General features: G+C 41.5%; 1 long non-coding RNA gene across 1 annotated transcript in view; it reads left to right on the top strand.

The window, feature by feature from the left end:
• Positions 1-1,797, top strand: part of LOC114905646 — a 2,955-nt gene extending 1,158 nt beyond the window's left edge. Inside the window, exon 2 of the long non-coding RNA XR_003796309.1 lies at positions 38-1,797. This is a non-coding gene — a long non-coding RNA (uncharacterized LOC114905646). The remainder of the gene's footprint in view (positions 1-37) is intronic.
• Positions 1,798-23,577: the final 21,780 nt, after the last annotated feature.

Consider the following 23,577-nt stretch of genomic DNA (forward strand, 5'->3'; position numbering starts at 1 on the left):
GAGCAGCGTCCATCCACGGGTCACTGGAAACTCACAGGTCAGGAAAGAGAAAGCGTAGCATGACGTCAGAGGTACTTATTGGTTAGTTCTGGGAGCAGCGTCCATCCACGGGTCACTGGATAGAACCCAATCACGTGCCATCCCGAACTGTAAGACAGGATGACAGACGTGATTTCTCCGTGTGTCTAGAAGGTAGAAGGAATGGGTGTGGAGGGATGCTGGAGGGAGACTGATGTGAAATGTGCATTACAAGCTTTCTAAGTAGCCCAACATGACTGGAGCCTAATACACGTGTAGACACAGAGGATGACGAGACGATGAAATACGTGAAAGGGAAAAATCACAGAGCCCCTTGTATGTAACGGCAAGGAGTCTGACTCGTATTCTATAAGCAGAGTAGAATCCGGGAATAATACGAGTCTTAAGATTAAGGTCTGTTTTTCCTGAGATGATCCTCAAAACCTTTTCACTAAGGTGCTGGGAAACTCTTACGTGTGCACGAGTGGATTTCCTGAAGAGACTTGTAATACGATACAGCCTGGACCCTGCATACATTTCTATAAGCCTTTAAGAATTGGCAGATCTCCTAACAAGTGAAAGAAAATCCCAAGGTATTTATCCAAAAGGATTGAAATCAGGATACTGAAGAGATATTTGCACAACCATGTTCACTGCAGCATTATTCACAAGAGCCAAGTTGTGGAAACCACCTAAGTGTCCACTGAGAGATGAAGAGAAAAGGAAAATTTGCTAGATCCATACAACGGAGTACCATTCAGCCTTTAAAAGCAAAGCAATTCTGCAATATGGGACATGCAGGAACCTCGAGGACATCATGCCAAGAGAAATAAAACGAGCCACAGAAACACAAACACTGCACGATCCCACTTATAAGTGGAATCTAAGACAGTCCAATCCATGGGCTCAGACTGTTCTGAGGTGCCTGGGGCTGGGAGGAGGTGGAAATGGGAAGTTTGGAATCACAGGGCACAGAGTTTCAGGTAAGCAAGGTGAGTTCTAGCTCTGCTGTCCAACAGCATACCTTGAGTCAACAATACCATCCACTTAAATTTTTGTTAAGAGGACAGAGCTCGCGTGAAGTGTTCCTACCCCAATAGAATAAGAGTTTTTAAAAAAGAAAGAAAATCTCAAGAACCCCAAACAATGTGAAACAACCAATGAAAAGCAAATCCGATGAGTCGAAACTGAAACGTAGGCTGTGGGCAAGGTCAAATGTTTTTGTTTGTTTGGTGTGTGTGTGTTTGGGATTAAATACGAACACCGTGGAAGGAACCTGGCGATTCAGGCCGGGGCCCATCAAACAAGATGGGTGAGCAGGACCCGGGAGCCCTCTAGCAGGCAGCATTCTTGGCAGGAGCTAAACTGGTCTTAGGTCAGTATTTATCTTAGCTTCCGGCAGAAGCCAGAGCAAATATCTCTGGGAGAAAGCAATTCCCACCGAGGGCACAGATGCTGCAATTATGTTGAATCAAAGATGAGATCACAAAATAAATAACCAAAATCCAAGAGGAGAAGCCTCTCTGAGCGACAAAAAGAGAGGATTCGGGAACGCAAAGCCATACTATAATTGGGATTATCGTACAAAGAATATAAAAGCCAGGTCTGGAATGTTTAAAGGCATTCCGAGGATAAGGAAAAATCTGAGGGTGTGAGCATCACTTTTGAAAGCAATCGGTGTCACGTCAAAAAGAACAATACTGACATTTTAGAAAATCTTTGAATTTAAAAATCCAAAAGATGCATAACAATTTATCTATAGCTTAAGGGAACGAATATGAAAATAGAAAAGGACTGAAAAACGCAGTTCGGGGATATAATTATGAGAAAAATACATAGGAAGCAGAAAATGTCAAGATCTGGCACACATCTAATCACAAGAGAATACGCAAATCAGGAAATGGGCAGTACTCAAAGATTTAATGGCTAAGGATTTTCCAGAACTGGAGAAAAACATGGACCCACAAAAATGGAAAGGAAACCAAAAAAAGGCAGTAGATAGACTCATCAAACTGAGATAAAACAGCAAAAGGGGAAGATCTAAAAAGACCAGGAACAAAGGCATACTTAAGTTAGACTCACGGCAACTTACAACAGCAACAACTCGACCGGATTCTACCTTTGCCTTTGGGCCATTTAGAGCCATTGCCCTGCGTCGCACAGAGGTTTCAGAGGATCCATCATCATGAATCCTAAAAGAATAACTTGTATGGATTTTGTTTGGTTTTTGCTTGTTTTGTTTTACAGGGAGAGCGCCACTTGTGACACAGTCTTGATTTTGCAGGACTGATGATTTTCACTACTTGCTTTTTTCTTTGTTTTTGTTTCCTTTCTCTCAGCAACGAATCTCCAAGGTGTATCTCTCTCTCTCTCCCCTAATTCCTTCCCCCAAGGGCCCCCGCCTACTAAATCAAAGTCAATATCTATAATTACTTGTCTTTTGCTGTAAACATGCAATTGAACAAAAAATAGATAACTTTGGCATCAGAGAACAACAACAAAAGAAGTATAAAGCACCTTGACTATTTCTATGAAAATCTGTACACATTTTTTTAATGGAGAAAATTCTCACATGTAAGGTAGGACATTCATTTAATTGGTTAATGAAATGATTCGGGATGAGAGATAATTCTCTGGGTCTGCGATGTTTCATGCTATTTGGAGGGATTTTTATCTTATGATTTTTTTCTGGGGGTGCCGCTAATTGTCAAGGAGAATTTACTCTTAGGGACCCTGACCACACCTTTGAGAAGAAGGGAATGTATCGGAGTTCCTGACAGCAGCCTCGGTGGAGTCAGAAGACACGATTCCGAGAGGTAGGAGTCCATTCGTGTGCAAGAGGCATAGGTGTAAAATGAGGATACAGCTAATGAGAGACGGGAGGTTACGAAAGAGCAACTAGAAAGTGCAGTCGGCAAGGCTGAGCTGGGTCCCCAGTGTTCCCCCAGGGTCCCCCCATCCCAATCCTTTGTTTCTAATTCCCAAGGGATGTCCAGCAACACAGGTGTCATTGACAGTCATCCCCAGGTCCATTTCCAGCCCAGATTTGACAACACTGAGGCTCTGTCCCAGCTGTGCTTTCAGTCTTAGAATTGGGCAGAAAAGTAAAATCTAAACAAATGAACAGTTCTATTCAAAGTATAAACATGTATTAAGAGGTCGGGATTGACACAGACACACTACTATATATAAAACAGACAACTAACAAGGACCTACTGTAGTGCACAGGGAACTCTACTCAATATACTGTGATAACCTGTAAGAGAAAAGAATCCACAAAAGTTATATATATACAACTGAATCACTGTGCTGTATACCTGAAATTAACATGACATTGAAAATCAACTGTACTTCAATAAAATATATATTATTTAAATGACACACCACAGTTTTACAATATTTAGTGGTGAAGAATGAAATAAATGATGTTGAGGGAAAAAGAAAAAAAGTCCTTGATACAGAATTAAAGCTATTTGAGGTTATGCTTACTTCTATTATTTTGTCTATTACATAATTTCCTGCAGGTAAACAGAAATGATACGTTCCGCCTTGCCTTCTGTTTCTGTGTTTACTTTTCTTAATCACTAGCTTCCGGAAGAGAACACACCATATTTCAAGATATAAAAACAGGTGGAAAATAAGAAATGCAATCTGTCACCCTGACACCAAATACTTTGTCTCATTGGCACTTAATAAAATGACTACAGTGAGTGTCCACCTTATATGTGTTTTGAAGTGAAACAGAACAGTTTTCTTGGTGCCAATAACGCCACGTCTAAAAAGGAGTCTCAGTTTTCCATAAAAGTTCATGTTATATTCATTGGTTACACTTCAAATAAGAACAGTACTAACAAGACATTGTTAAATCATTTCTGACGACTTAGAAGAAACATGGAAAGCAGACAATGCAAATAGAATAAAATAATGCCAGGTATACTTTAATTATTTGCTACACAGTCCAAGCTTTCTGTTGGTTTTGCACTAGATGGCAATGCTTTTTCCTTTAGATAAGGTGTGGTGATTCTTTCAAATTAGTAACCTGCCTCTTCTGCTGCTCGGTATTAAAAATAGGTCAGTGATGACCCTCCTTTACAGATAATTCTTTATAACTGAAAATAGAAGCGCTCCTTATTCCAGGCTTTCCATGTTCATCAAATTGTTCAGGTGCTTTAAAAAGTGTCTGTGAAGAGACACTGTTCTACACGCAGTGAGCTAGGCTTCACTAGAATCGCGCACATCACAGAACGCCTGCGGACGCCTTTATCCATCTAATTATGATATTACATGGAAGAAAGGGGTGTGTGTGTGTGTGTGTGTGTGTGTGTGTGTGTGTGTGTGTGTATGTGAGCGCGCGCACGCAAATAGGTAATGATATCCTTTATTTGAAGGATGCTGTTCTTTTATTTAACTGAAGTATACTTGATTTACAATGTGTTGATTTCTGCTCTACAGCAAAGTGATTCAGTTATACACATACATACATTTTTTTTTTGCATTCTTTTCCATTACGGTTTATCACAGGGTATTGAATATAGTTCCCTGTGCTATACACTAAGTCCTTGTTGATTACCTATTTTACCTATAGTAGTGTGTATATTTTAATCCAAACTCCCAGTGCATCCCTCCCCCCCCGCCCTCTGGCCCACCACAAGTCTGTTCTCTGTGTCTGTGAGTCTGCTTCTGTCTCGTAGATTAGTTCATTTGTGTCATATTTTAGATTCCACATGTAAGTGATATCATAGGGTATTTGTCTATGATCATCTCTAGGTCCATCCACTGTTGCTGCAAATGGCATTATTTCATTCTCTTTCATGGCTGAGTAGTGAAGAATGCCACTCTTATACATGGATTGCACTGTCCTGCAGAGTGACCACAATAGGAATAGATATTGCTGGGGTGCAGGCAGGCCACCCCAAAATGTGCCTCCCTGGCATACTGATTATTTTGAATTAAAGTTACTTAAGAAACAGCCGATGCAGGAGGGACATTCTGACCCTCCTCTCGGTCTCCCTGAAGCAGGAAATACATCCCCCCTGTGAAAGGTTCCCTCGCTGCATCTGGACACAGAAGGACATCCTTACGGCCAGAGACAGGGAGTTCGGGCTGAGAAGCCTGTTCTTTCTTTAACTGACTACCTCAAGCCCGAACTCTGATTAGATTCTTCATTAACTATAAACACCGGTGTTCCTTTGTCCTGTTAATTCCTCACAAATGTATTGTTCCTTTGTGTAAAAAGTATAAAAGCCGCCTGCTTTGGCCACTTCTTAGGTCCCATTTCTAGGAGACCTCTGTGCACACAAATTAAAATGTGTTGCTTTTTCTCCTGTTCATCTGTCTTGTGTTAATTTTATTAGTAGTCCAGCCACAAGGACTCAAGAGGGGTAGAAGGGGAAATCTCCCCCTCCCCTACAATATTATAAGATGACGTGTCATCACAGGACTGTCACAGTCAGAGTCATTTATTCAGCACAACAAATATGCATAAAAGCGCTCTGTTCTGAAACAGCAAATATTTGCCTAAGAGATTCTAAGACTTAACAACCATGCACATCATTTCGTGAACGCTCCTGACACATGGTTTCGGACCTTATACTTAATGGAATGTGATTTTTTTTCCCTAACTGAAATCATGTTTGTAAAAAGGAAATCATTGTTTCATTTCAATTCTATTCTGTTCAAAGTTACTGGGCTGTAGTCAAGTAGAGTTTTTGAAAGCGAAAGGGTATAGAAATCGTCTTGAGGCAAAAGCAACTGAGAAAAGTAAACAAAAGGTCTTCTCATAGATACTAGCAATTTTATCACACAAATGCATTAGGCGCTTTTATTGGTCACAGAAAAGCGAGCGTTCACGCTCTACACACACACACACACACACACACACACACAGTCACACATGAAGATATCGGTTTCATTTACAAATGTAAACATCTTGTTCTTTCTGTGTCTGAAGGTTCATGTCTCACAATGTAATCCACACCTCATTCCCTGTTCACGCACCGGGCTGTTACAGACCCCTGCGCATGGCTGCCACAGACCAGCTGCCGTGTCCCCTGCGTTGGCAGGCGGATTCTTAACCACGGAGCCACCAGGGAAGCCCCCCTGGCTCATTTATTTAATCAAGTTACTGCGGGTTTTTTTGCTATTGAGTTGTGGGAATTTCTTACACTTTTATGCCTTCATATCGCCTATTTGCACTGCTAATTCCTCCAACTTCAGCAATGGTGAATGTTGATAACAGCGAGAATAAGCATTTTTTCTGTTTTTCCTCATTTTAATGGGTATTCCCCTTAGCATTTCCTCTGTAAGTACATGGTGCCTCTGGGCTACACATATTTAATTTGGTATCATTATTTTTTGTTGGTGTTTGGTTAGTTTCGGCTCTTGTTTAGGGTAGACATTTATGCATTTTCCCTATTTAAAAATCAGGATTTTACTGTATTGAATATATTGAAGATTTGTGACCCATGTATGATCAGTTATTAGTAATACTGCATATTACTACAGAGAAACTGAGGCCTGCATAAATTTTAATACTTATAAATCGGTTTAATCTTTTTGCCAAGGATGCTTGTCTACCATGGCCAATACTTTGTCTAACTTATGACAGATTAACTTTCCTGACATAACGTGGGTCTTTCCAAAGAGTGATTTCAAGTGTGATGTTATTTCTGACATTTTGGGGGGATTAATCTGTAATAACGGATATATAGCATAATTTTGGCTTTCTGTTTTCTGGACAATTATGCTTATATTGGTCTTTTTGATAGATATATCCCTCAAAGTCTTTTTAATGTCTTTTTATTCTGTTTCATTGCATTTATTTTCTTACACCTATCCTCTCTGTCTCTTCATTATTTTCCCTACAGGTTATATTCTTTCTTGCTTTTCTTTTCATTTCCATTTCTGTGATTTCTACTCTCTCTTCATGACAGTGTTATGTTGGTTCACGACCACATTCTGCTGTCTTCTTGCCATCTTTTTTTGAGTGATTGTATTTTGACTTTGTTTTCTTCCTTCATGGGTGTGAATTGCTTTATTAAAGATGTGTAAGTGTTCTAGAAGGTGGTGTATAAAATTTACTGTTTTTAAAACTCTTCAACCTTGTTTTTATATAAGCCAAGATCCTTGTCCTGAAGTAGGTTATATTGTTACACCCATACACTTCCTTCAGACTTTGGGTATTAGTTCCTCATTATTCTGTATAATTTCTCCTCCACCTCTTTCCTGTTTTGTCTGTCATTACTGCTGTCACTCTAAAATATGCAGACCTAGCCAGTATGGTCAGAGCAGACTTCTTACCCTGACACTTACTGAGGTTATGATTCAGGGGCAAAATTTAGTGGGATATTTCTGAAAATTCCCTGCTCAAAATATCATCATTTTTCCCAGTGTGAATTAGAAGTAGAATAATTCAAAGGAAAACAGATCGTTTGCAGGGCTGGGTGAGCTCTTGGTTCAATTTCGCTTTCGTTATGAACAATCTGGGTTAAATTTACGTTGCCATCACTCCGAAGTACTGATGTGTTTTACTGAACGGGTGTTCACTGTAACAGTTCTTTGCCGTGGTCATTAGATGTGTCCCTACTTCACTTTCCTGGTTCCGGGTAGCTGTACGGGTACTGTACACTTCTGTTCTAGTTAATAAATACAGCTTATTAACATCGAGGTAACTCAATCAATATCATTTCAATGATCAATAACATGTGAACCCTTAAAGTCTTATTTCAGGGACTTCCCTGGTGGAGCAGTGGTTAAGAATCCGCCTGCCAATGCAGGGGACACGGGTTCGAGCCCTGGTCTGGGAAGATCCCACACGCCACAGAGCCACTAAGCCTGTGAGGTTCAACTACTGAGCCCGTGCACCACAACTACTGAAGCTGACACGCCTAGAGCCCATGCTCCGCAACAAGAGAAGCCACCACAATGAGAAGCCCGTGCACCGCAACGAAGAGTAGCCCCTGATCACCGCAACTAGAGAAACCCCGCATGCAGCAACGAAGACCCACGCAGCCAAAAATAAATAAATATTTTTTTTAAAGTCTTATTTCAGGCAGGGAGATTCAAGTGGAAATCTGACAAGCTCCTCATTTGTGCCCTCAAGTAATCAAGTGATGGAGAAAGGAAAGTAATTATTTCATTACAATACTGGTATATTTTTATGCAGGATGCATACATATACAAAAGGGCTTTGTCAATGCGAATAAAAGTGTAAGAGAATGTTTTGGAAAGAGATGACATCGGACTGGACGCACTGAGGATAAGGCATCAACTAGGTAAGGGCTGGTGGTCTGTGGCAGAGGTGCAGCATGTATCTTGCCGAGGCTCTGGAGACCGCACACCTGATGGACACAGTCGCTAGTAACTCAGGGACCCCGGACATGCATGGGAGTGGACGGACGCAGAGGTAGAAAAGGCAGGATGCTAACAGCAGCTGTAGAGATGGCAGAGAGATTCAGAATACAGCTGCGACATTTAATAGCAAGTGACCACGAGAAAGCAAGATTTTAACTGCAAGCGTGGAAAGCAACAATGTGTGATTTTTGGCAAGAGACTCGTCAGCTGTGAGAAGATAAGGAAGTTCATTTTGAGCGGGCTAAGGAATGAATGGAAGATGAGAAAGGCGAGCAGTGAGATGGAGATGACTCTAGGAGATGAGAGGCCAAGAAAAGGAAGAAGGATACGACAACATTCAACGCTAGGACACCGCACAACGGCTTGTCCTGCAGTTTTGCTCTGCGCTGTAGGAGGTCTGGAAATGGACGCGATCTGAAGAAGCACGTTTGGGGAACATTGGCGGAGGTCGATTCCTGAGAATGTGGGGCAACCGCAAGATCCCGATTATAGCAATGAATCCTGAAAATGGTAGAGAAATAATTGGACGGTGGGTGGATAAAATTTCTTAAATTAAGGCAGAACCCCAAAATGGACTTGGCCATTGGAAATTCAAATCCTAGATTTGATGCCTTATCAGAAGTGAAGTGGTGACAGCATGTCTGACGGGCGCTAGCCACACTGTCAGCTTAATTTGTAAAAGGAAGATCATTCTTTTCTAATTTGATCAATGGCCTGAAAGCTGTGATGATGGGAACTGACAGCTTTAAATCTCTGGATATAATTTATCTGGACACCAATTTGTATTTTGAAATGCATGGCTGTTTGAAAAAACACGAGAGCGAGATATTACAAGGATTACAAGTGAACTGGGCAAAAGTTAAAGATTATCTAGGTACTTAAATGATAAATGGATGATAGATATAAGCTGAAAAGTTTTATATATGTGTGTGAAAAGTAAGACTGAATGATCTATTGTGTTTTGTCTTACTGGAAAACTCTAATGCAGAGAATGCTAATTAAGAGCCAATTGTTGCTGGCTTGAACAGGCTGACAGTATGCGTAAATTAAAAAAAATAAAAAAAAGACGTACACTTAGAATATTCACTTAAGATTCTTCCATGTCTTTTTACGGCTTGTGTCCCCTGCATCGGCGGGTGGACTCTCAACCACTGCGCCACCAGGGAAGCCTGAAAGCTCATTTCTTTTTAGCGCTGAGTAACAGACCATCCTGTGGATGGACCACGGTTTCTTTGTCCACTCACCTACTGCAGGACATCCTGGCTGCATCTGAGTTTGGGCAATTATAAATGATGGCGCTATAAAGAGTACACGCTGTGTGCTTCTAACTTTGTGACATTCTGGAAAACCCCAAACCATGAGGACAATAAAAAGATCAGTGCTTGCCAGGGGTTAGGAGGGAGGGAGGAGCACACAGAGCGGAGGATTCTGAGGGCACTGAAGCTCCCCTGTATGACATTACAATGGGGCATACGTGTCGTTTTACACTTGTCCAAACCCCCGGAACGGGCAACACCAGGAGGGAAGCCCAGTGCAAACTAGGGACTTGAGGCGATGATGACGCTTCTATGTAGGTTCGTCAGTTGTAACAGCTGTGCCACCTGTGGGAGCTGCTGACACCAGAGAAGGCTGTGTCTGGGTGGGAGTGGGGGTATGGAAACTGTCTGTCCCTTCCTCTCGATACTGCTGTGACCCTAGAATTGTTCTGAAAAATAACGTCTATATAAAAAAATCATCTTACGAAAGCACCGAGCAATCTCCTTCCTATGTCCTTAACTCAAGAGAAACGAAAACCAGAATCACACACGAATCCGTTCGCGTATACTCAAGACAGCGTCCACTGGAAAGGAAGTGGACATCCAACAAAACAGGATGAGATAAAAAGTGGAGTCTTTACACACAAGTAGAATGGGACTTGGCTTGGGAAGTCCCATTGGGAACCGTCCCATTGGGAACGGTTGGACACGTCAATACCTGCACCTCCGTGGTTGAGCGTCTAAGTTACCTGCTGAGCCACAAAGACAAACACAAAAAAGTACATGCTGTCTTATTTCCTATATTTGACATTCTGAAGCGTGTATGGTGACAGAAAACACGCCAATGGTTGCCTTAGGGCTACAAACAGCAGAAGGTTCTGTCTGAAAAAGGACATGCGGGGATGTCTGGGGTTCTACGGGGTTTCTACGGGGGTTCTGTGCGTTGATTCTGGTGGGCATGTGGCTACGCTAATTATACAACTTTTTCAAACTCACTAAACTGTGCACTTTCAATGGATGTCGTCCCAAATTCCTAACAGAGACACACTACTATATATAAAACAGGTAAACAATGAGGACCTACTGTAGAGCATAAGGAGCTCTACTCAACATTTTTTTATCACTTATATGGGAAAAGAATCTGAAAAAGGATACATATATACATATACATGTATAACTGTATCACTCTGGTGCAACGGAAACTAACACACACTGTAAATCAATTATACTTCAACAACAAAAATATTAAAAAAAATTAAGTGGATGTAGTCCATTGTATGCATTATACCTCAACAAATTAGATGAAAAGTACAAATTGACAAACACATTCATACATCTGTGTAATACATACACTCAGTAAAGGTTAAAATCCAACATCACGCTCCTAGAAGAGATGCGTATTCGTTACAAGAATCCCTTAAGTTTAAAAGAAGTGGATTCGAGACTTCCCTGGTGGTCCAGTGGGTAAGACTCCACACTCCCAATGCAGGGGGCCCGGGTCTGATCCCTGGTCAGGGAACTAAGATCCCTCATGCCTGCCGCAACTAAGACCCGGGACAGCCAGATAGATAAATAAATGTTAAAATCAATTAATTAATAAAAATAAAACAAACTAAGTGGATGGGAAACATCTACTATGCAACACGAGGCATAAGAAAGCTGAAGCAACTGTGTTAAAACCAGACAGGATAGGGCTTCCCTGGTGGCGCAGTGGTTGAGAGTCCGCCTGCCGATGCAGGGGATGCAGGTTCGTGCCCCGGTCCGGGAGGATCCCGCATGCCGCAGAGCGGCTGGGCCCGTGAGCCATGGCCACTGAGCCTGCGCGTCCAGAGCCTGTGCTCTGCAACGGGAGAGGCCACAACAGTGAGAGGCTCGCGTAACGCAGAAAAAAAAAAAAAAAAAACCAGACGGGATAGACTTCAGGAATATACGAGTACCAAGGATCACTAATGATAAGGGGTTAAATCATCAGGAAAATATAAGCGTATTACACATGTATGTCTGCAAATCACAGAGATTCAGAACAGAGGGAGCACCATTCTGAGAGATCTGAAGTCGAAAATGGACAAACCCACAATGAAAGGTTCCGGGTTCAACCCTCCCCTCTCAGTAACTGGTGTAACAAATAGAGTATCAGTAAGGGCAGAGGTGATGGGAGCTGCCCCCTCCGACACCTTGAAATAACTGACCTCCGCCAAGTGTAGAACACATCCTCTCCTCAAGTGCACGTGAGACACCCACAAGGATCAGCCATACTCTGGGCCATAAAATAAGTCATAGCACGTTTTCAAAGACTGAAGTTCTATCAAGTGTAGTCTTTGATCAAAACAGAATTAAGTTAAAAATCAATGAAAACAATGACCTGGGAAATCCTTGAATATCTGGCAATTTAAGAAAAATCGTTCTGCTTTGTACAACATGGGTCATAAGAGGACAAGAAGTATGAAAAACCCAACCTATTAAAAATGTGAGATGTAGCTAAAGCAGTAGCTAGAGGGATATTTATGGCTTTATACGCTCCTATGAGATTTTGTAAAGGATTAAAATCAATGTACTTTTTCTCTAAGAATCTCAAAAAAGAGCAAATTAAACCCAGCACAAGATGAAGGAAATAGCAGATATATGAATATATGAAATCATAAATCACTGAAAGTAATCAATACAGAATATATATGCTTTCAAATTAATTTTCAGTGCTCTATGATTTCTTTAGAGAGATGCCGGACACCTGGGAAATGCTCCTTTTTTTTTTTTTAATTTATTTTTGGCTGTGTTGGGTCTTTGTTGCTTTACAGAGGCTTTCTCTACTTGCGACGAGCAGGGGCTACTCTTCGTTGCAGTGTGTGGGCCTCTCACTGCAGTGGCTTCTCTTGTTGCAGAGCACGGGCTCTAGGTGCGCAGGCTCCAGTAGTTGTGGCACGCGGGCTCAGTAGTTGTGGCTCGCGGGCTCTACAGCGCAGGCTCAGCAGTTGTGGCGCACGAGCTTAGTTGCTCTGCGGCATGTGGGATCTTCCCGGACCAGGGCTCGAACCCGTGTCCCCTGCATTGGCAGGCAGATTCTTAACCACTGAGCCACCAGGGAAGTCCCTGCTTCCTAATTTTAATAAAAGTAAAGAGGTAGCAAAGGAAGAATGAGTTTCAGAAAAAATGGGCAGGATGAAGACTGGGTACACTGTGACACGACCCTTCTCGGTGACACACATCATTGCTAAGATTCCTGACAAACCTACAGGAGCAGGGTCCTTGGGGGAACCAGCCAAGGAGAAGTTTTCTGTACGAAGATGGTCCCATGACACAGCAGTAGGCTTGTGTGTGGGCACCGGGAAGGTGGAGAGAAGCATGGGGACAGAGCTGGGGACCTTTTAGAAACCACGGCTTGAGAGTGGACACATTACGTGCTGTCCTTCTGCAAGTGTCTATTGGGCATTTCTATAAACATTGGTATAAAGTACTGAGGAAGCTTAGAAGACCCTTCCTTCTCCTGGGGAGCTTCCCATTCGTCTGGGAAAAGCAGGCAAACAAGTAAATAAATGTCTATTAGGTCAGATGTCGATGAGTCGTGGTGCGCAAAATAAAACGGAGAGAACAGCTGAGACAGACTACAGGTTTGAAGGAGGACGCCTTAACATAATCGAAGGAACATTGCTCCACACAGAAAGAAGGGCAAGGGCAGACACCTTGGGATGACCATGTTTCTGCCACTGGGAGATGGAAGTGTGTGTCCTGGGTGGAGGGCTACAGAGCCTGTGAGGTCATGGAGGGTCTGGGGACCGGGTCAGCTGTGATCTTACAAGATTTACATGGACTTTGGGGTAGAAGTTTTCCCTGGGAAGACTTTGGAATTTTCTAAGTGGTGGCTAACATCACAATATTTGTACCTCTTCAGTGGTCACGATGCTTGCTTTGTTTGCAATACTTTTGCACAGCAAATGAGTTGAAATGGAAGCGCTTTGAAAAGAAACAGGCCAGAAAAGATCGGGGTCAGAGCCTTTCCATTTTAGCCTGTGCCAAAGCTGTCCATTAATACTTTATGGAGAAGGCAAGGGAAAATTTAGTCTATTTTGCACAAACTATTGAAACCTCTGAAATATTTATTTTAAAAATAACAAGTGATCTTTTTTTCCTTCTCCCCTGAAGAAAAATAAACAACCCTGTTCAACCAACTGCTCCCTCCTTGGAAACAACTGTCTTGGCCATTTACCAGCTCTCACTGAAAGTATGTTATAAATAGAAAGCCAACAGGATATTTTAACTCAACTTACAAGCAGAACTTATTTATCTTTTATTAGCACTATACAGGAAAATCAGGGTCTTGCAATGTCCTGGAACTCTTGCACAGAACTGGTGAAAATTAGATGTGTTTCCTTTGAACTTCTGAAAATCTGCCCTTCTCCACATTTATAGAGAGACAGGGGGTGTGTAGTTTCTCTGGTGTTTTTGTTTTGTTTTGCTCAACCGTAAGATATGAATAGGTGAGACCCTCAAAGGATGGATTAGTGTGAGTTTTCATACCGATAAGGATATATTTAAAATTTTCACTGTTTCTCTATGCATGCAAAAATACTCTGCTTGGTTCAACTTAAATTTTATACATAATACTTATAATCAACATGTTTATGTTTAATATGAAAGTATATTATGCATTATATAAAAGTATACATTATACTATTATAAAATTATATGTAATATAATATATATTAAATATTTTAATATTTATATTAGAGACGTTTATGTTTAATATATATCTACTCTATGTATCTTATATTTGTTCTATTTCTCTGGAGAATCCTAATACAAGCTTCATGAGCAATTACTAAACTTTACGGATGCTTTTTAGATTTGCAAACAGTATTATGGGGTTTGAGAAACATGTATTTGCTATATTTGATTGTTGTTCTCTCTTCTGAATCATTTACTTGTTACACTGTTGATACTTATTTATTTTGATTATTCCTCAATTTAAAAAGTGACTTTAGCACCTATTCCTCTCCAAATATGCCATGCTTCTCTCTCCTTCTCTTGCCAAATTCTTCAAGAGAGGTGTCTAAACAAGAGTACCCCTATCTCTCCTTTTCATGTCTCTCTGGAACGCACCTCAAAGCCGAGGGCAGGGTGGGGCTTATGGATATCATACGGACATGAGCTGAAATGATGACTGACCGGGATGCAGCCACATTTCAACCATCTCCACACCGTGAAGTACGATGGATCACGTCAAGTTCTTACCTAATGACATGCCACATGCCACCTCTGAGAAGAAACTTGCAATGTCATTGTGGGGTTCGGTGCAAACTCCTGTTTTTCCCTTTGCCCCGAGAATGGGCACTTCCCACAGAAAGAGCTATTGCTCCTCTGATGTCCTGGAATGAGGAAACATGGAGCAGCGCCTTCCACGAGCTGCCGCGTGCATGGCCGGGAGGCTGAAATAAACATTGACCCGTGTCCACTACCACTGATGGTGGGTGCTGGGGCCACCAGCCAAGCAGGCTGAGGAAGACGTCTGGTATGTTCTCACACATCACGTGTCCACACACAGACTCCACCACGTGCCCTGAAACGACCCAAGGTCCATCTTCTGAGTCTTAGAAGCCTGCAGGCAGACGTCTACATCTCTGGCTGCTCCTCCTCTCTCCCGATCTGTGCTCAATCTGCAAGCACGTGACGGAGGCTCTATTTCAAAGTGTTTGCAGAAACCAAACATGAGTCATTGCTAATACCAGGACCACCAGGAACAAATACCACCCTCTCATCCATTGCTCTGATTTCCAACAAGACCCCTGAGTGGTCTCACCCAGCCCAGCCGCCGTTAAGAAGTGAAATATACAATCTGATTAAAGTTAACGTTACAGCATGACATTTCTCCACTCAAAGCTCACCGGGGGCTTTCTGTTTTGCTAAGGGTTAGAGACCACATTTCAAAAATGCTTCTGTGTCTCCACAATTCTCCTGTCTGTATGTGACTTGCGAGGTACAGAGGGAAGCCCTGAGAATTTATGACCAATTGTTATTTAAACAGCTTATACATTACCTCAGTATTTATGGTAGTTTTATTTATGCCTTACCCCAAAGTAACACCTGTGTTGTCAAGCTCATCTGTCATGTAAGGATAATAAGGGCCCTTATTTCAGAGGGTGGCTAAAAGAATCCCAAGAGATATGCCGAAAACATTTAGATCAAAGCTTAATACATATCCTCCCAATAAGTTCAAAATATTTTCAAATTTCCAATTACTTTTTCTTGGATCCACCTTTTTAAAAAAAATTCTTTCTAAATCCCAAATATATACGTACTTTCCAGTTCTCTTTTTACTTATGCTATACTAAGTTCAATGTTAAATGCATAATAATCTGTATGATTTTACTGTCGTGTCATCTGTGAGACTTCCTCGAAGTTTCAGCAGATAGAAAATTTTGGTTTGCTTTTTAAAAGTTCAAGCATTCTCCCATTGTTCTGCGAAATGTTTTAGACAGAATAATTAGTTCAACTTGATGAATCTTCTTTTCCAAATGTTTTATATGTTTTGTGATAGTTTATTGACATGTTCTCTCAGTCCTGAAAGAAGCGTGTTGAACTCTCCCACTCTAATTTTGCAATCGTAGTTCTGTCGATGTCTGCTCCGGTGATCTCAGGATTTAGCATTCCTCATATGCTCTTTTAGGGTTGTTATACCTTCCTGGTGTGTTTCATCTTTTACTCTTGTCCACTGTTCCTTTTTTCCCCCTTTCTTGCATTTTTTGCTAATTCTGTCTGATATTACTACAGCCATAACAGCTTACTTAAACTTAGTGTTTCTTGGGCTTTTATTAACTTTATCCTGAATGTGCACACAAGGTGTCTTGGTTCAGAGGTGGATTTCCTGTGAAGAATCTCACAGGAAATAATAAGTGCAGTCCTGGGGTTTGCCCCAGTCCTCACCCGGGGGGGATGCAATAAGAAACAAGTCAATTGTTCAAAGTAAAGAGCCTAACATCCTGGGAGGCAGGAAAAATGAGTTTTCTTTGTGTGGACAAGTCAAAGGGGAAGCTGTCCTCTGAAGGAGTCCGCTCCTTCCTCCAGCCCTTTGGAATGTAAATGACACCTCCCCAGGAGCCTGAGACACCTGTCTTTTTTATCCCTACCAATGGCCATAAGGTCATGGGATCATTCCTCCTTGAAGTGTAAATACCCCAAGTGAATACCAGTCTTCTAGGGACCTTGGGGCTTAACCTAAAGATAAGTCTGAGTTCTAACCAGTTACCTTCGGGGGAGATAAGAGAAGTTTTATTATCCTGTTGGATCAGAACAAGTATTTCCTTCATTAGAGAAACAAATGGCTACACACCTAACCCTTATGGCATGTGAAAATGTTTCCAGGAGAAGTGAAAGGTAACATTTCCTAATTTTATATCATATATACTTCCATGTCCCACTGACTAAAGCTTTTTTGTTTTGTTTTGTTTTCTTTAAAGAAACACTGAAAAAGCCAGAAAAGTTTTCTTGCTCCAAAATGATTTTTTTAGGATTTTCATGGTATATTCCTTTCCAGTGTGTTTGCATCTTTATATCTAAGAAGTATATCTGGTAAAGAACATACATTGTACATTTTTCACAGAGTCTGATTCTCTTTGTATGTTATATGGAGATGATAGTAAATTTTAAATAAGTTTATTACTGTATATGTATGTGCAAACACAGATGACAGATAAATTTAGGTAAATTATATACTATAACATTTAATAGGATCTATCTACCTAACTAGCTATTTGTCTATCTACATACAATTTCATTCTATCAATTTCAAGTTCTGTGTATTTCACCAAAATTAACAAAAGAAAAAAAGGTATTAGACTTAGTAGTCACTCTTTCGGGAATCTTTTCACTCAAGCGACTGTATGGCTTGCTGTCTTCCACTCATCAGATCTCTGCCCGGGTGCCCTGTGTTATGTTTCCATATAACTCTCATCAATCTCCTACACTGTGGGTTTATTTCTCTGTTTCCTGTCTCCCCTCCCAGAACAGAAGCTCTGTGGATCCGTACCTGTGTGGGCCGCTGTTTTCTCTGCTGCAAGCCTAGAACAATGGCCTTCCCCCAGCCTGGGCTCAACAGAGACCTGCTGAACCCTCGGTATTGGCACCTGTGAGAATACCCACTTTCCGGACAGTAGGCATGGGGGTAAGTGCCTACTCTGCTCTCTGCTGTACTTTTTGAAACTGGAGCAGAGTTAATTTACAATGTTGCGTGAGCTTGGGGTGCAGGGCAAAGCGATTCAGTTACATATATACATACATATATACTCTTCATACATACATTTTTAAAAATTTCACTGCAGTAGAGTTGCTTTCTGCGGGGCAGCAAAGTGAATCGGCTCCACGTTTACACACATCCCGTCTTTTCTGGATTCCCTTCCCGTTTAGGTCAGCACAGGGCAGTGAGTAGAGTCCCCTGTGCTATACGGCAGGTTCTCATACATACATATCCTTTGTCAGATTCTTTTCCACTATAGGTTATTCCAAGACACTGAACTTTTTAATGGTTGCACTTTTTAATAGTTATTTTTTAAAAATCTGAGACACCCCTTCATTCCACAGACACTGAATTTGTCTCCTAGCACAGTCACCAGATGGCTACAATTTAGGAAAGTCCATTAAGCGCTGTCCTTGAGTGCAGGTAACCCGCTAGGCGGGATTTGAGAGGAAGCTCTCATGCGTTCCCAGCGCGATTTATCTGTGCTGAGAGGGGCCTTTTCCTCAAACGCGGGACTAGCTAATATGCAACTGTAACTCAGGGACGGGGAGGGGGAAGCAATTCCACAGTCCATGGACAGTAAACATGGTGACAAACAACAGAGCTCGGAGCCATGGCCCCACAAGAACGCCATACCCGCCACCTGGCAAAATAAATACACACACCGAGACGAAAATAAAGAACAAACAGACACTATGCACGTTAAAAGCAGTGCACGGATAACGGGGGAGACAGTGGTCCCTGCCCTTCCAGAGGGAAGCTGCCCCTCTGACGTTTGTACAAACTACGGGACTGTCTCCTCTAGTTGGGTCAACGCCTATTTTCATGATTGAAACGGGCCACACGCGTATCTTGAAGTTAGCACAGACACTGGAGGTGTGACCAGGGTTTGCATTTTTCCCCACCTGCGTGGATGGATCTGTGGGATTCTGGATGGCCCGAGGGGCGCACAGGAGGCTTGGGGAGGAGAGATTTCTGGAGAGAAAACTGCGTGGCAAGATGAAGACCCTTGCTCCTGCTATCCCCATTTGGAGACCTGAGCCCGGCTCTTTCTGAGCCTGAAAACTTCTCCCTAACAATACTAAAGTTGAGACTAAAACATAATAATAGCAATAACAATAATAACTATTATTAGAATATGAAGCAACGAGTAGGGGCTGCTTTGGCTACACCAGCAAATGCCTGAGATCCCCTTGGAACGATACAGTGCACTGTGGAATCCACGTCATCAATTATCAGGGGGCATTTTTCTAGAACATGCATTCTCAGTGGTGGCAATACTGCCCCTAAAAGGGGCCCAAAAGGGATTCCTTGTGGGTTAAAAAGAATGACGCTCTTGTATCTACAAAGCCCAGACACAACTAGTGTATGTAACCAGACAGACCGTTATTTCTGCTATTAAGATTTCACGGAGGTGGGGCTGGCTGAAGAAGAAAGATCTCAAAAGGCTCCTTGGAAAAAGGGGGTGTGATGGCTGTTTTATGGATGTGGATGTGCGTGTGCGTGTGAGTGTGTGTGTCCCTTTTGGGGCTTTATATACGTGTATCCAAATTTATCTGCCCCAAGGCCTAGCCATCTCCTCTGACTCAGAATTACTCCATTACCTGGGTCCATATACACTTCTACTGAACATGTCTTCCACCGTCTCTGTGTATTTATATTGTCTTTTAATTGGGTCCTCATCCATTTCTACTCTGCTTGTAAAAGAGAAGGTGAGCCAGCCAATTACCAGCTGGACTGCAGTTCTTGCATTTGATAACAGAGTGTAAGCTATTTCAGGAATATCTCCATTTCTTCCTTTACCACTGATTTGGGTAGTCACACAAGCTTATAAATCCTGCTTTGTTCAGTAAAGTTAGATAATTTGTGCTGATGTGCAAAAGAGAAAGGAAGCTCCTGAGGGATGATGTCAGACAAAATTACAAGAGAGGAACTAAAATTTCTGCAGAGAATTTTGCTTTCACCTTTCAGGAGAATGGAAAACCCTTTACGTCACATCCAATAACCCAGAGAAGACCAGTGAGAATGGGCCATTCAAGGTTTATATGCGTAATATTCATCTTGATGATGAAAATGACAGAGCAGCCTTCAACTTTTTTGTCAAGTAGCAAAAATAACGTAGAAGGAAACCACATATAAATCCCGTAGCCTGAGGGAGGGTCTGGCTTGCATGTTTGCAGGGAATTATCAGGATCATATGTCGAAAAGCATGACTCCCTGAGTTATGGGGCTGAGAACCGCCTCTGGAGTTGTGGGATCAGGTCCGCTCTAGGCCTCCAGGGAATGTCCTGGAGCCTTTGCTTAGGGGGAGGAGTCCCAGAAGCTCCACTGGCATCAACTCATGACAGGAAAGAGGGACACAGCAGGGGGAAGAGGATCCTGCCCTCGACCCCGACAGTCCCACCCAGGGGCTTGAATCCTTCACGCGGAATTGGTGAGCGATGGCTCCCACTGTGCCCCAGAAGCTGTGGGCAGGTAGAGGACACGCAGGGCGCTCTGCCCTGAAAGGCTTACACACAGCGATGTTCAATCGCGACTCAATTTATTAGAGCTGTCAGAGCCCCAAGTACTACCCATGGAACGCTGACTGTACTGCAGGTGGTTTGCTAAGAACTCAAATGAGTAAGAGAAGATGAAGAAACACGCTTCTGACCGTCGTTGGTGGAAGGAGAGTGAGGGATACAGATTCACATGCTAATAACAATACTGTACGTGAAATCCTACAATAATGTTGTGGATGAGGTGGAAAGACGGCACCAGGAAGCTGGAGAGGGTGGGAACACGGGGAGTCTGAAAACTTACGTGAGGAATGTGATGCACACAGGATGCTTTGAAGGGGGACTGGGATTTCTAAACAAAGAGCTCGGAAGAGGGAGAAATACGGCCATCCTCAGAGGCACCCATTCATTTAAAACCCCAGGAAATAGCAAACAGCATCAGGGAGCTGGGATAGTATGTGTGGAGGTCACTGTAAAAGCGGAGATTTAGAAAAGAAACATTAGACTTCGTTCTGAAGACTCTTATATGCCCAACGGCTCTCAGTTTCAACTTCGCCACAACAGAAATGGGTATCTATCGAGTTATGCAGAAGCAGCCAAACTCCACTTCTTTCTGATCATGCTTCTCCGAGGAACTCATGAAATATGAAAGAAACAAGGTTTGGATTCTCAAATTTAATTCTGAACTTTCAGCTTCACCATATAGATCAATGGCAATGCCTTAAACTAAAGAAAATTTTAGGAATTGTAGATCTTGGTGTCTGTCTCTCTCACATCTAAATTTTACGTTACGTTAGTAATAAATGTAAACACATAATTTGATGATTTCATCCTTGAAAGAACAGTTACTCCCACACTAACATTTAAGTTTAAGCAGAAGAAGCCAAACGTAAAGAAGCAGGAGGAATTATTTAAATCGAAGAAATACAGGGTCTCCGAAAGCATCAAAGAGATCTCTTGTCGATAGGATTAAAATATATATTTATATGGTAGGTGTAACTTATGTTAATGTTTCCTTTTATCTGTCCTTTAAATCCAGGTATGATGGCATTGAGAAATATAGCTTAATAATTCAAAAAAATGGCAGTATAAAGAAAGAGGGCAAGTGCAAGGAAGAAATCTAGGAGGAAACAGAAGACTAAAGGAACTATTTCTATCAGTATAAATAACCAGGGCAAATTTACTGTCCAGAAGAGAGTCAAGCATAACGGCTTGAAACTAAGGACAGAAAGTTATTAACCTGTTAGGAACTGAAAGAAATTGGAACTGGAGGAGAAGGGCAGCTTTTCCTAGGATAAAAAAATGAAGAACAGATACCAAAAAATTATAAAAGAAATTGAAGTCTATTTCTGAAGACCTAATTTCTAACTATATACGTGTAATCCAACAATCTCTCCCTATTTTCACATACTTTGAAGAATAAAAACATTAAGAAAAAAATAACTAAGAGATTTATGCTTGGAGAGATTGGTTTATAAATATATATGATTGATCATCTACTATACAAAATATATAACTGATTGTATACACGTAATTATACACACACTCATACACACACATACATATCCTATCCCAGTACATGTATCTGTTAGTTCTCAGTATTTTTTTTTAAGAATACATTACCTGCTTGTTTGCTATTTTAGAATGTTTGTGCCCCATTTAATTGACATTACACGGGGTCACACTTTTAAAAATCAACTTTATTGAAGTTTATTTATCTGTAATTATATGCACCCTTGTGAAGGGCAAAGTTCAGTGACTTTTGACATATGTGCACACCTGTGTAATCACCACCACCGTTAAGATATGAAACCTTTCCATCACCCCAGAAAATTCCCTCTCTCTCTCTGACCATGAAATGTCTACCGATCTAGCCAGAGGTAACCGCTGATCCGATTTTCTCACCTGTTCTAGAACTTCAAACAGTTATACACTCTGCACCTTTGTCTCCTGGTTCTTTCACTCAGCACACTACTTTAAAAATGTATCCACCAGGCTAGATACACAGGAGTCACATCTTTCACGGCCAGTGAAAGGACGATGGGGATATAAATATTCGTATTTCGGCCGTCATTGGACAACTGTGTTATTATTCCCAACCTGTGATGACTCTAACTCTGACGTGAGTAGTTCTGTACAAATCTTCGTGTTGACGCACACTCTCAATCCTCCTGGGTAGGCGTGGAGTGGCTGCTGCCTAGTACAAGTGTGTATTTAGCTACAGGAATCGGTGAAGTACCCAGTGACAATCCCTTTTGGATTATCACCACCAGTGTTTAAGGCATTCAACTGCAATACGTCCTTTTACAAACTTGGAATAAACATCGTCTGCAATTTCATCCAGTCTCATTGATGTGAAGTGGAATCTCACTGTGGTTTTAATTGGCTTTTCCCTAATGACGAATAATGGGGGTACACAGTTTCACACCGCCTTTCTCCTGGATGTGTCTGTTCAATGATTTATCCAATTTTTGTTGGGTTATTTCCCCTTTTCTTTGGGTTGTGTGCATCTTCATATATGACCAATAACATGTTTTTGTCTTATACTTACACAGACATACATGAAGACAGCCTTTTGTTACACAGGTGACACGTGTAATTATCTTATGTTACATGTACGTAATTTCTTTATGTCAGATGTGTATCGTGTGTATTTCTGCATTTGCTTGTGCGTGTCTGAATGTGTTTGTATACACACGTGTGGCTTTCAGTGTTTAATTCTCTAAAAGGTTTTTTATAGAAGACATTTGTGTTTTGATGAAATTAAACTCACTGTTTTCTTTAGTTTTTTGGCTATCGTATTATCTAATAAACCATTGCCAGGGTTGTGAGAACCCCTAAGGTCTGTCATGACGGCTAGACCTCTCAATTTCCAGAAAGTATTTAAAGGAAAGACTTGTTTCCTTCTTTTCTAAAATTCTAGATTTCTTCATGTTTGTTTGGCTGTAAACGTGGCCTATTTGCAGTTTATCTTTGGAACTTCTCACACTTTATGTGTAGACATGACATCCTTGCCCCCTGACAGCTGCTTGATGTTACACAACATATTTCTTCTCTTTCGAACGTCACATCGTTCATAGGCACTAAAAGGATACCTGACACAGGGTGTAAAGAGGGTAAATCAGAGAAAATCCTAATTGTATGTCACATTTTTATCACTGTCATCAACCAACTTGAAGATCTTTTGTTTTTAAGGTTCCATGGAAAATGCATAGAATTATCTGCTAAC

The sequence above is a fragment of the Monodon monoceros genome, unplaced genomic scaffold, assembly GCF_005190385.1.
Source record: "Monodon monoceros isolate NGI ecotype Baffin Bay Population unplaced genomic scaffold, NGI_Narwhal_1 Super_Scaffold_22, whole genome shotgun sequence".
NCBI classification, from domain to species: Eukaryota; Metazoa; Chordata; class Mammalia; order Artiodactyla; family Monodontidae; genus Monodon; species Monodon monoceros.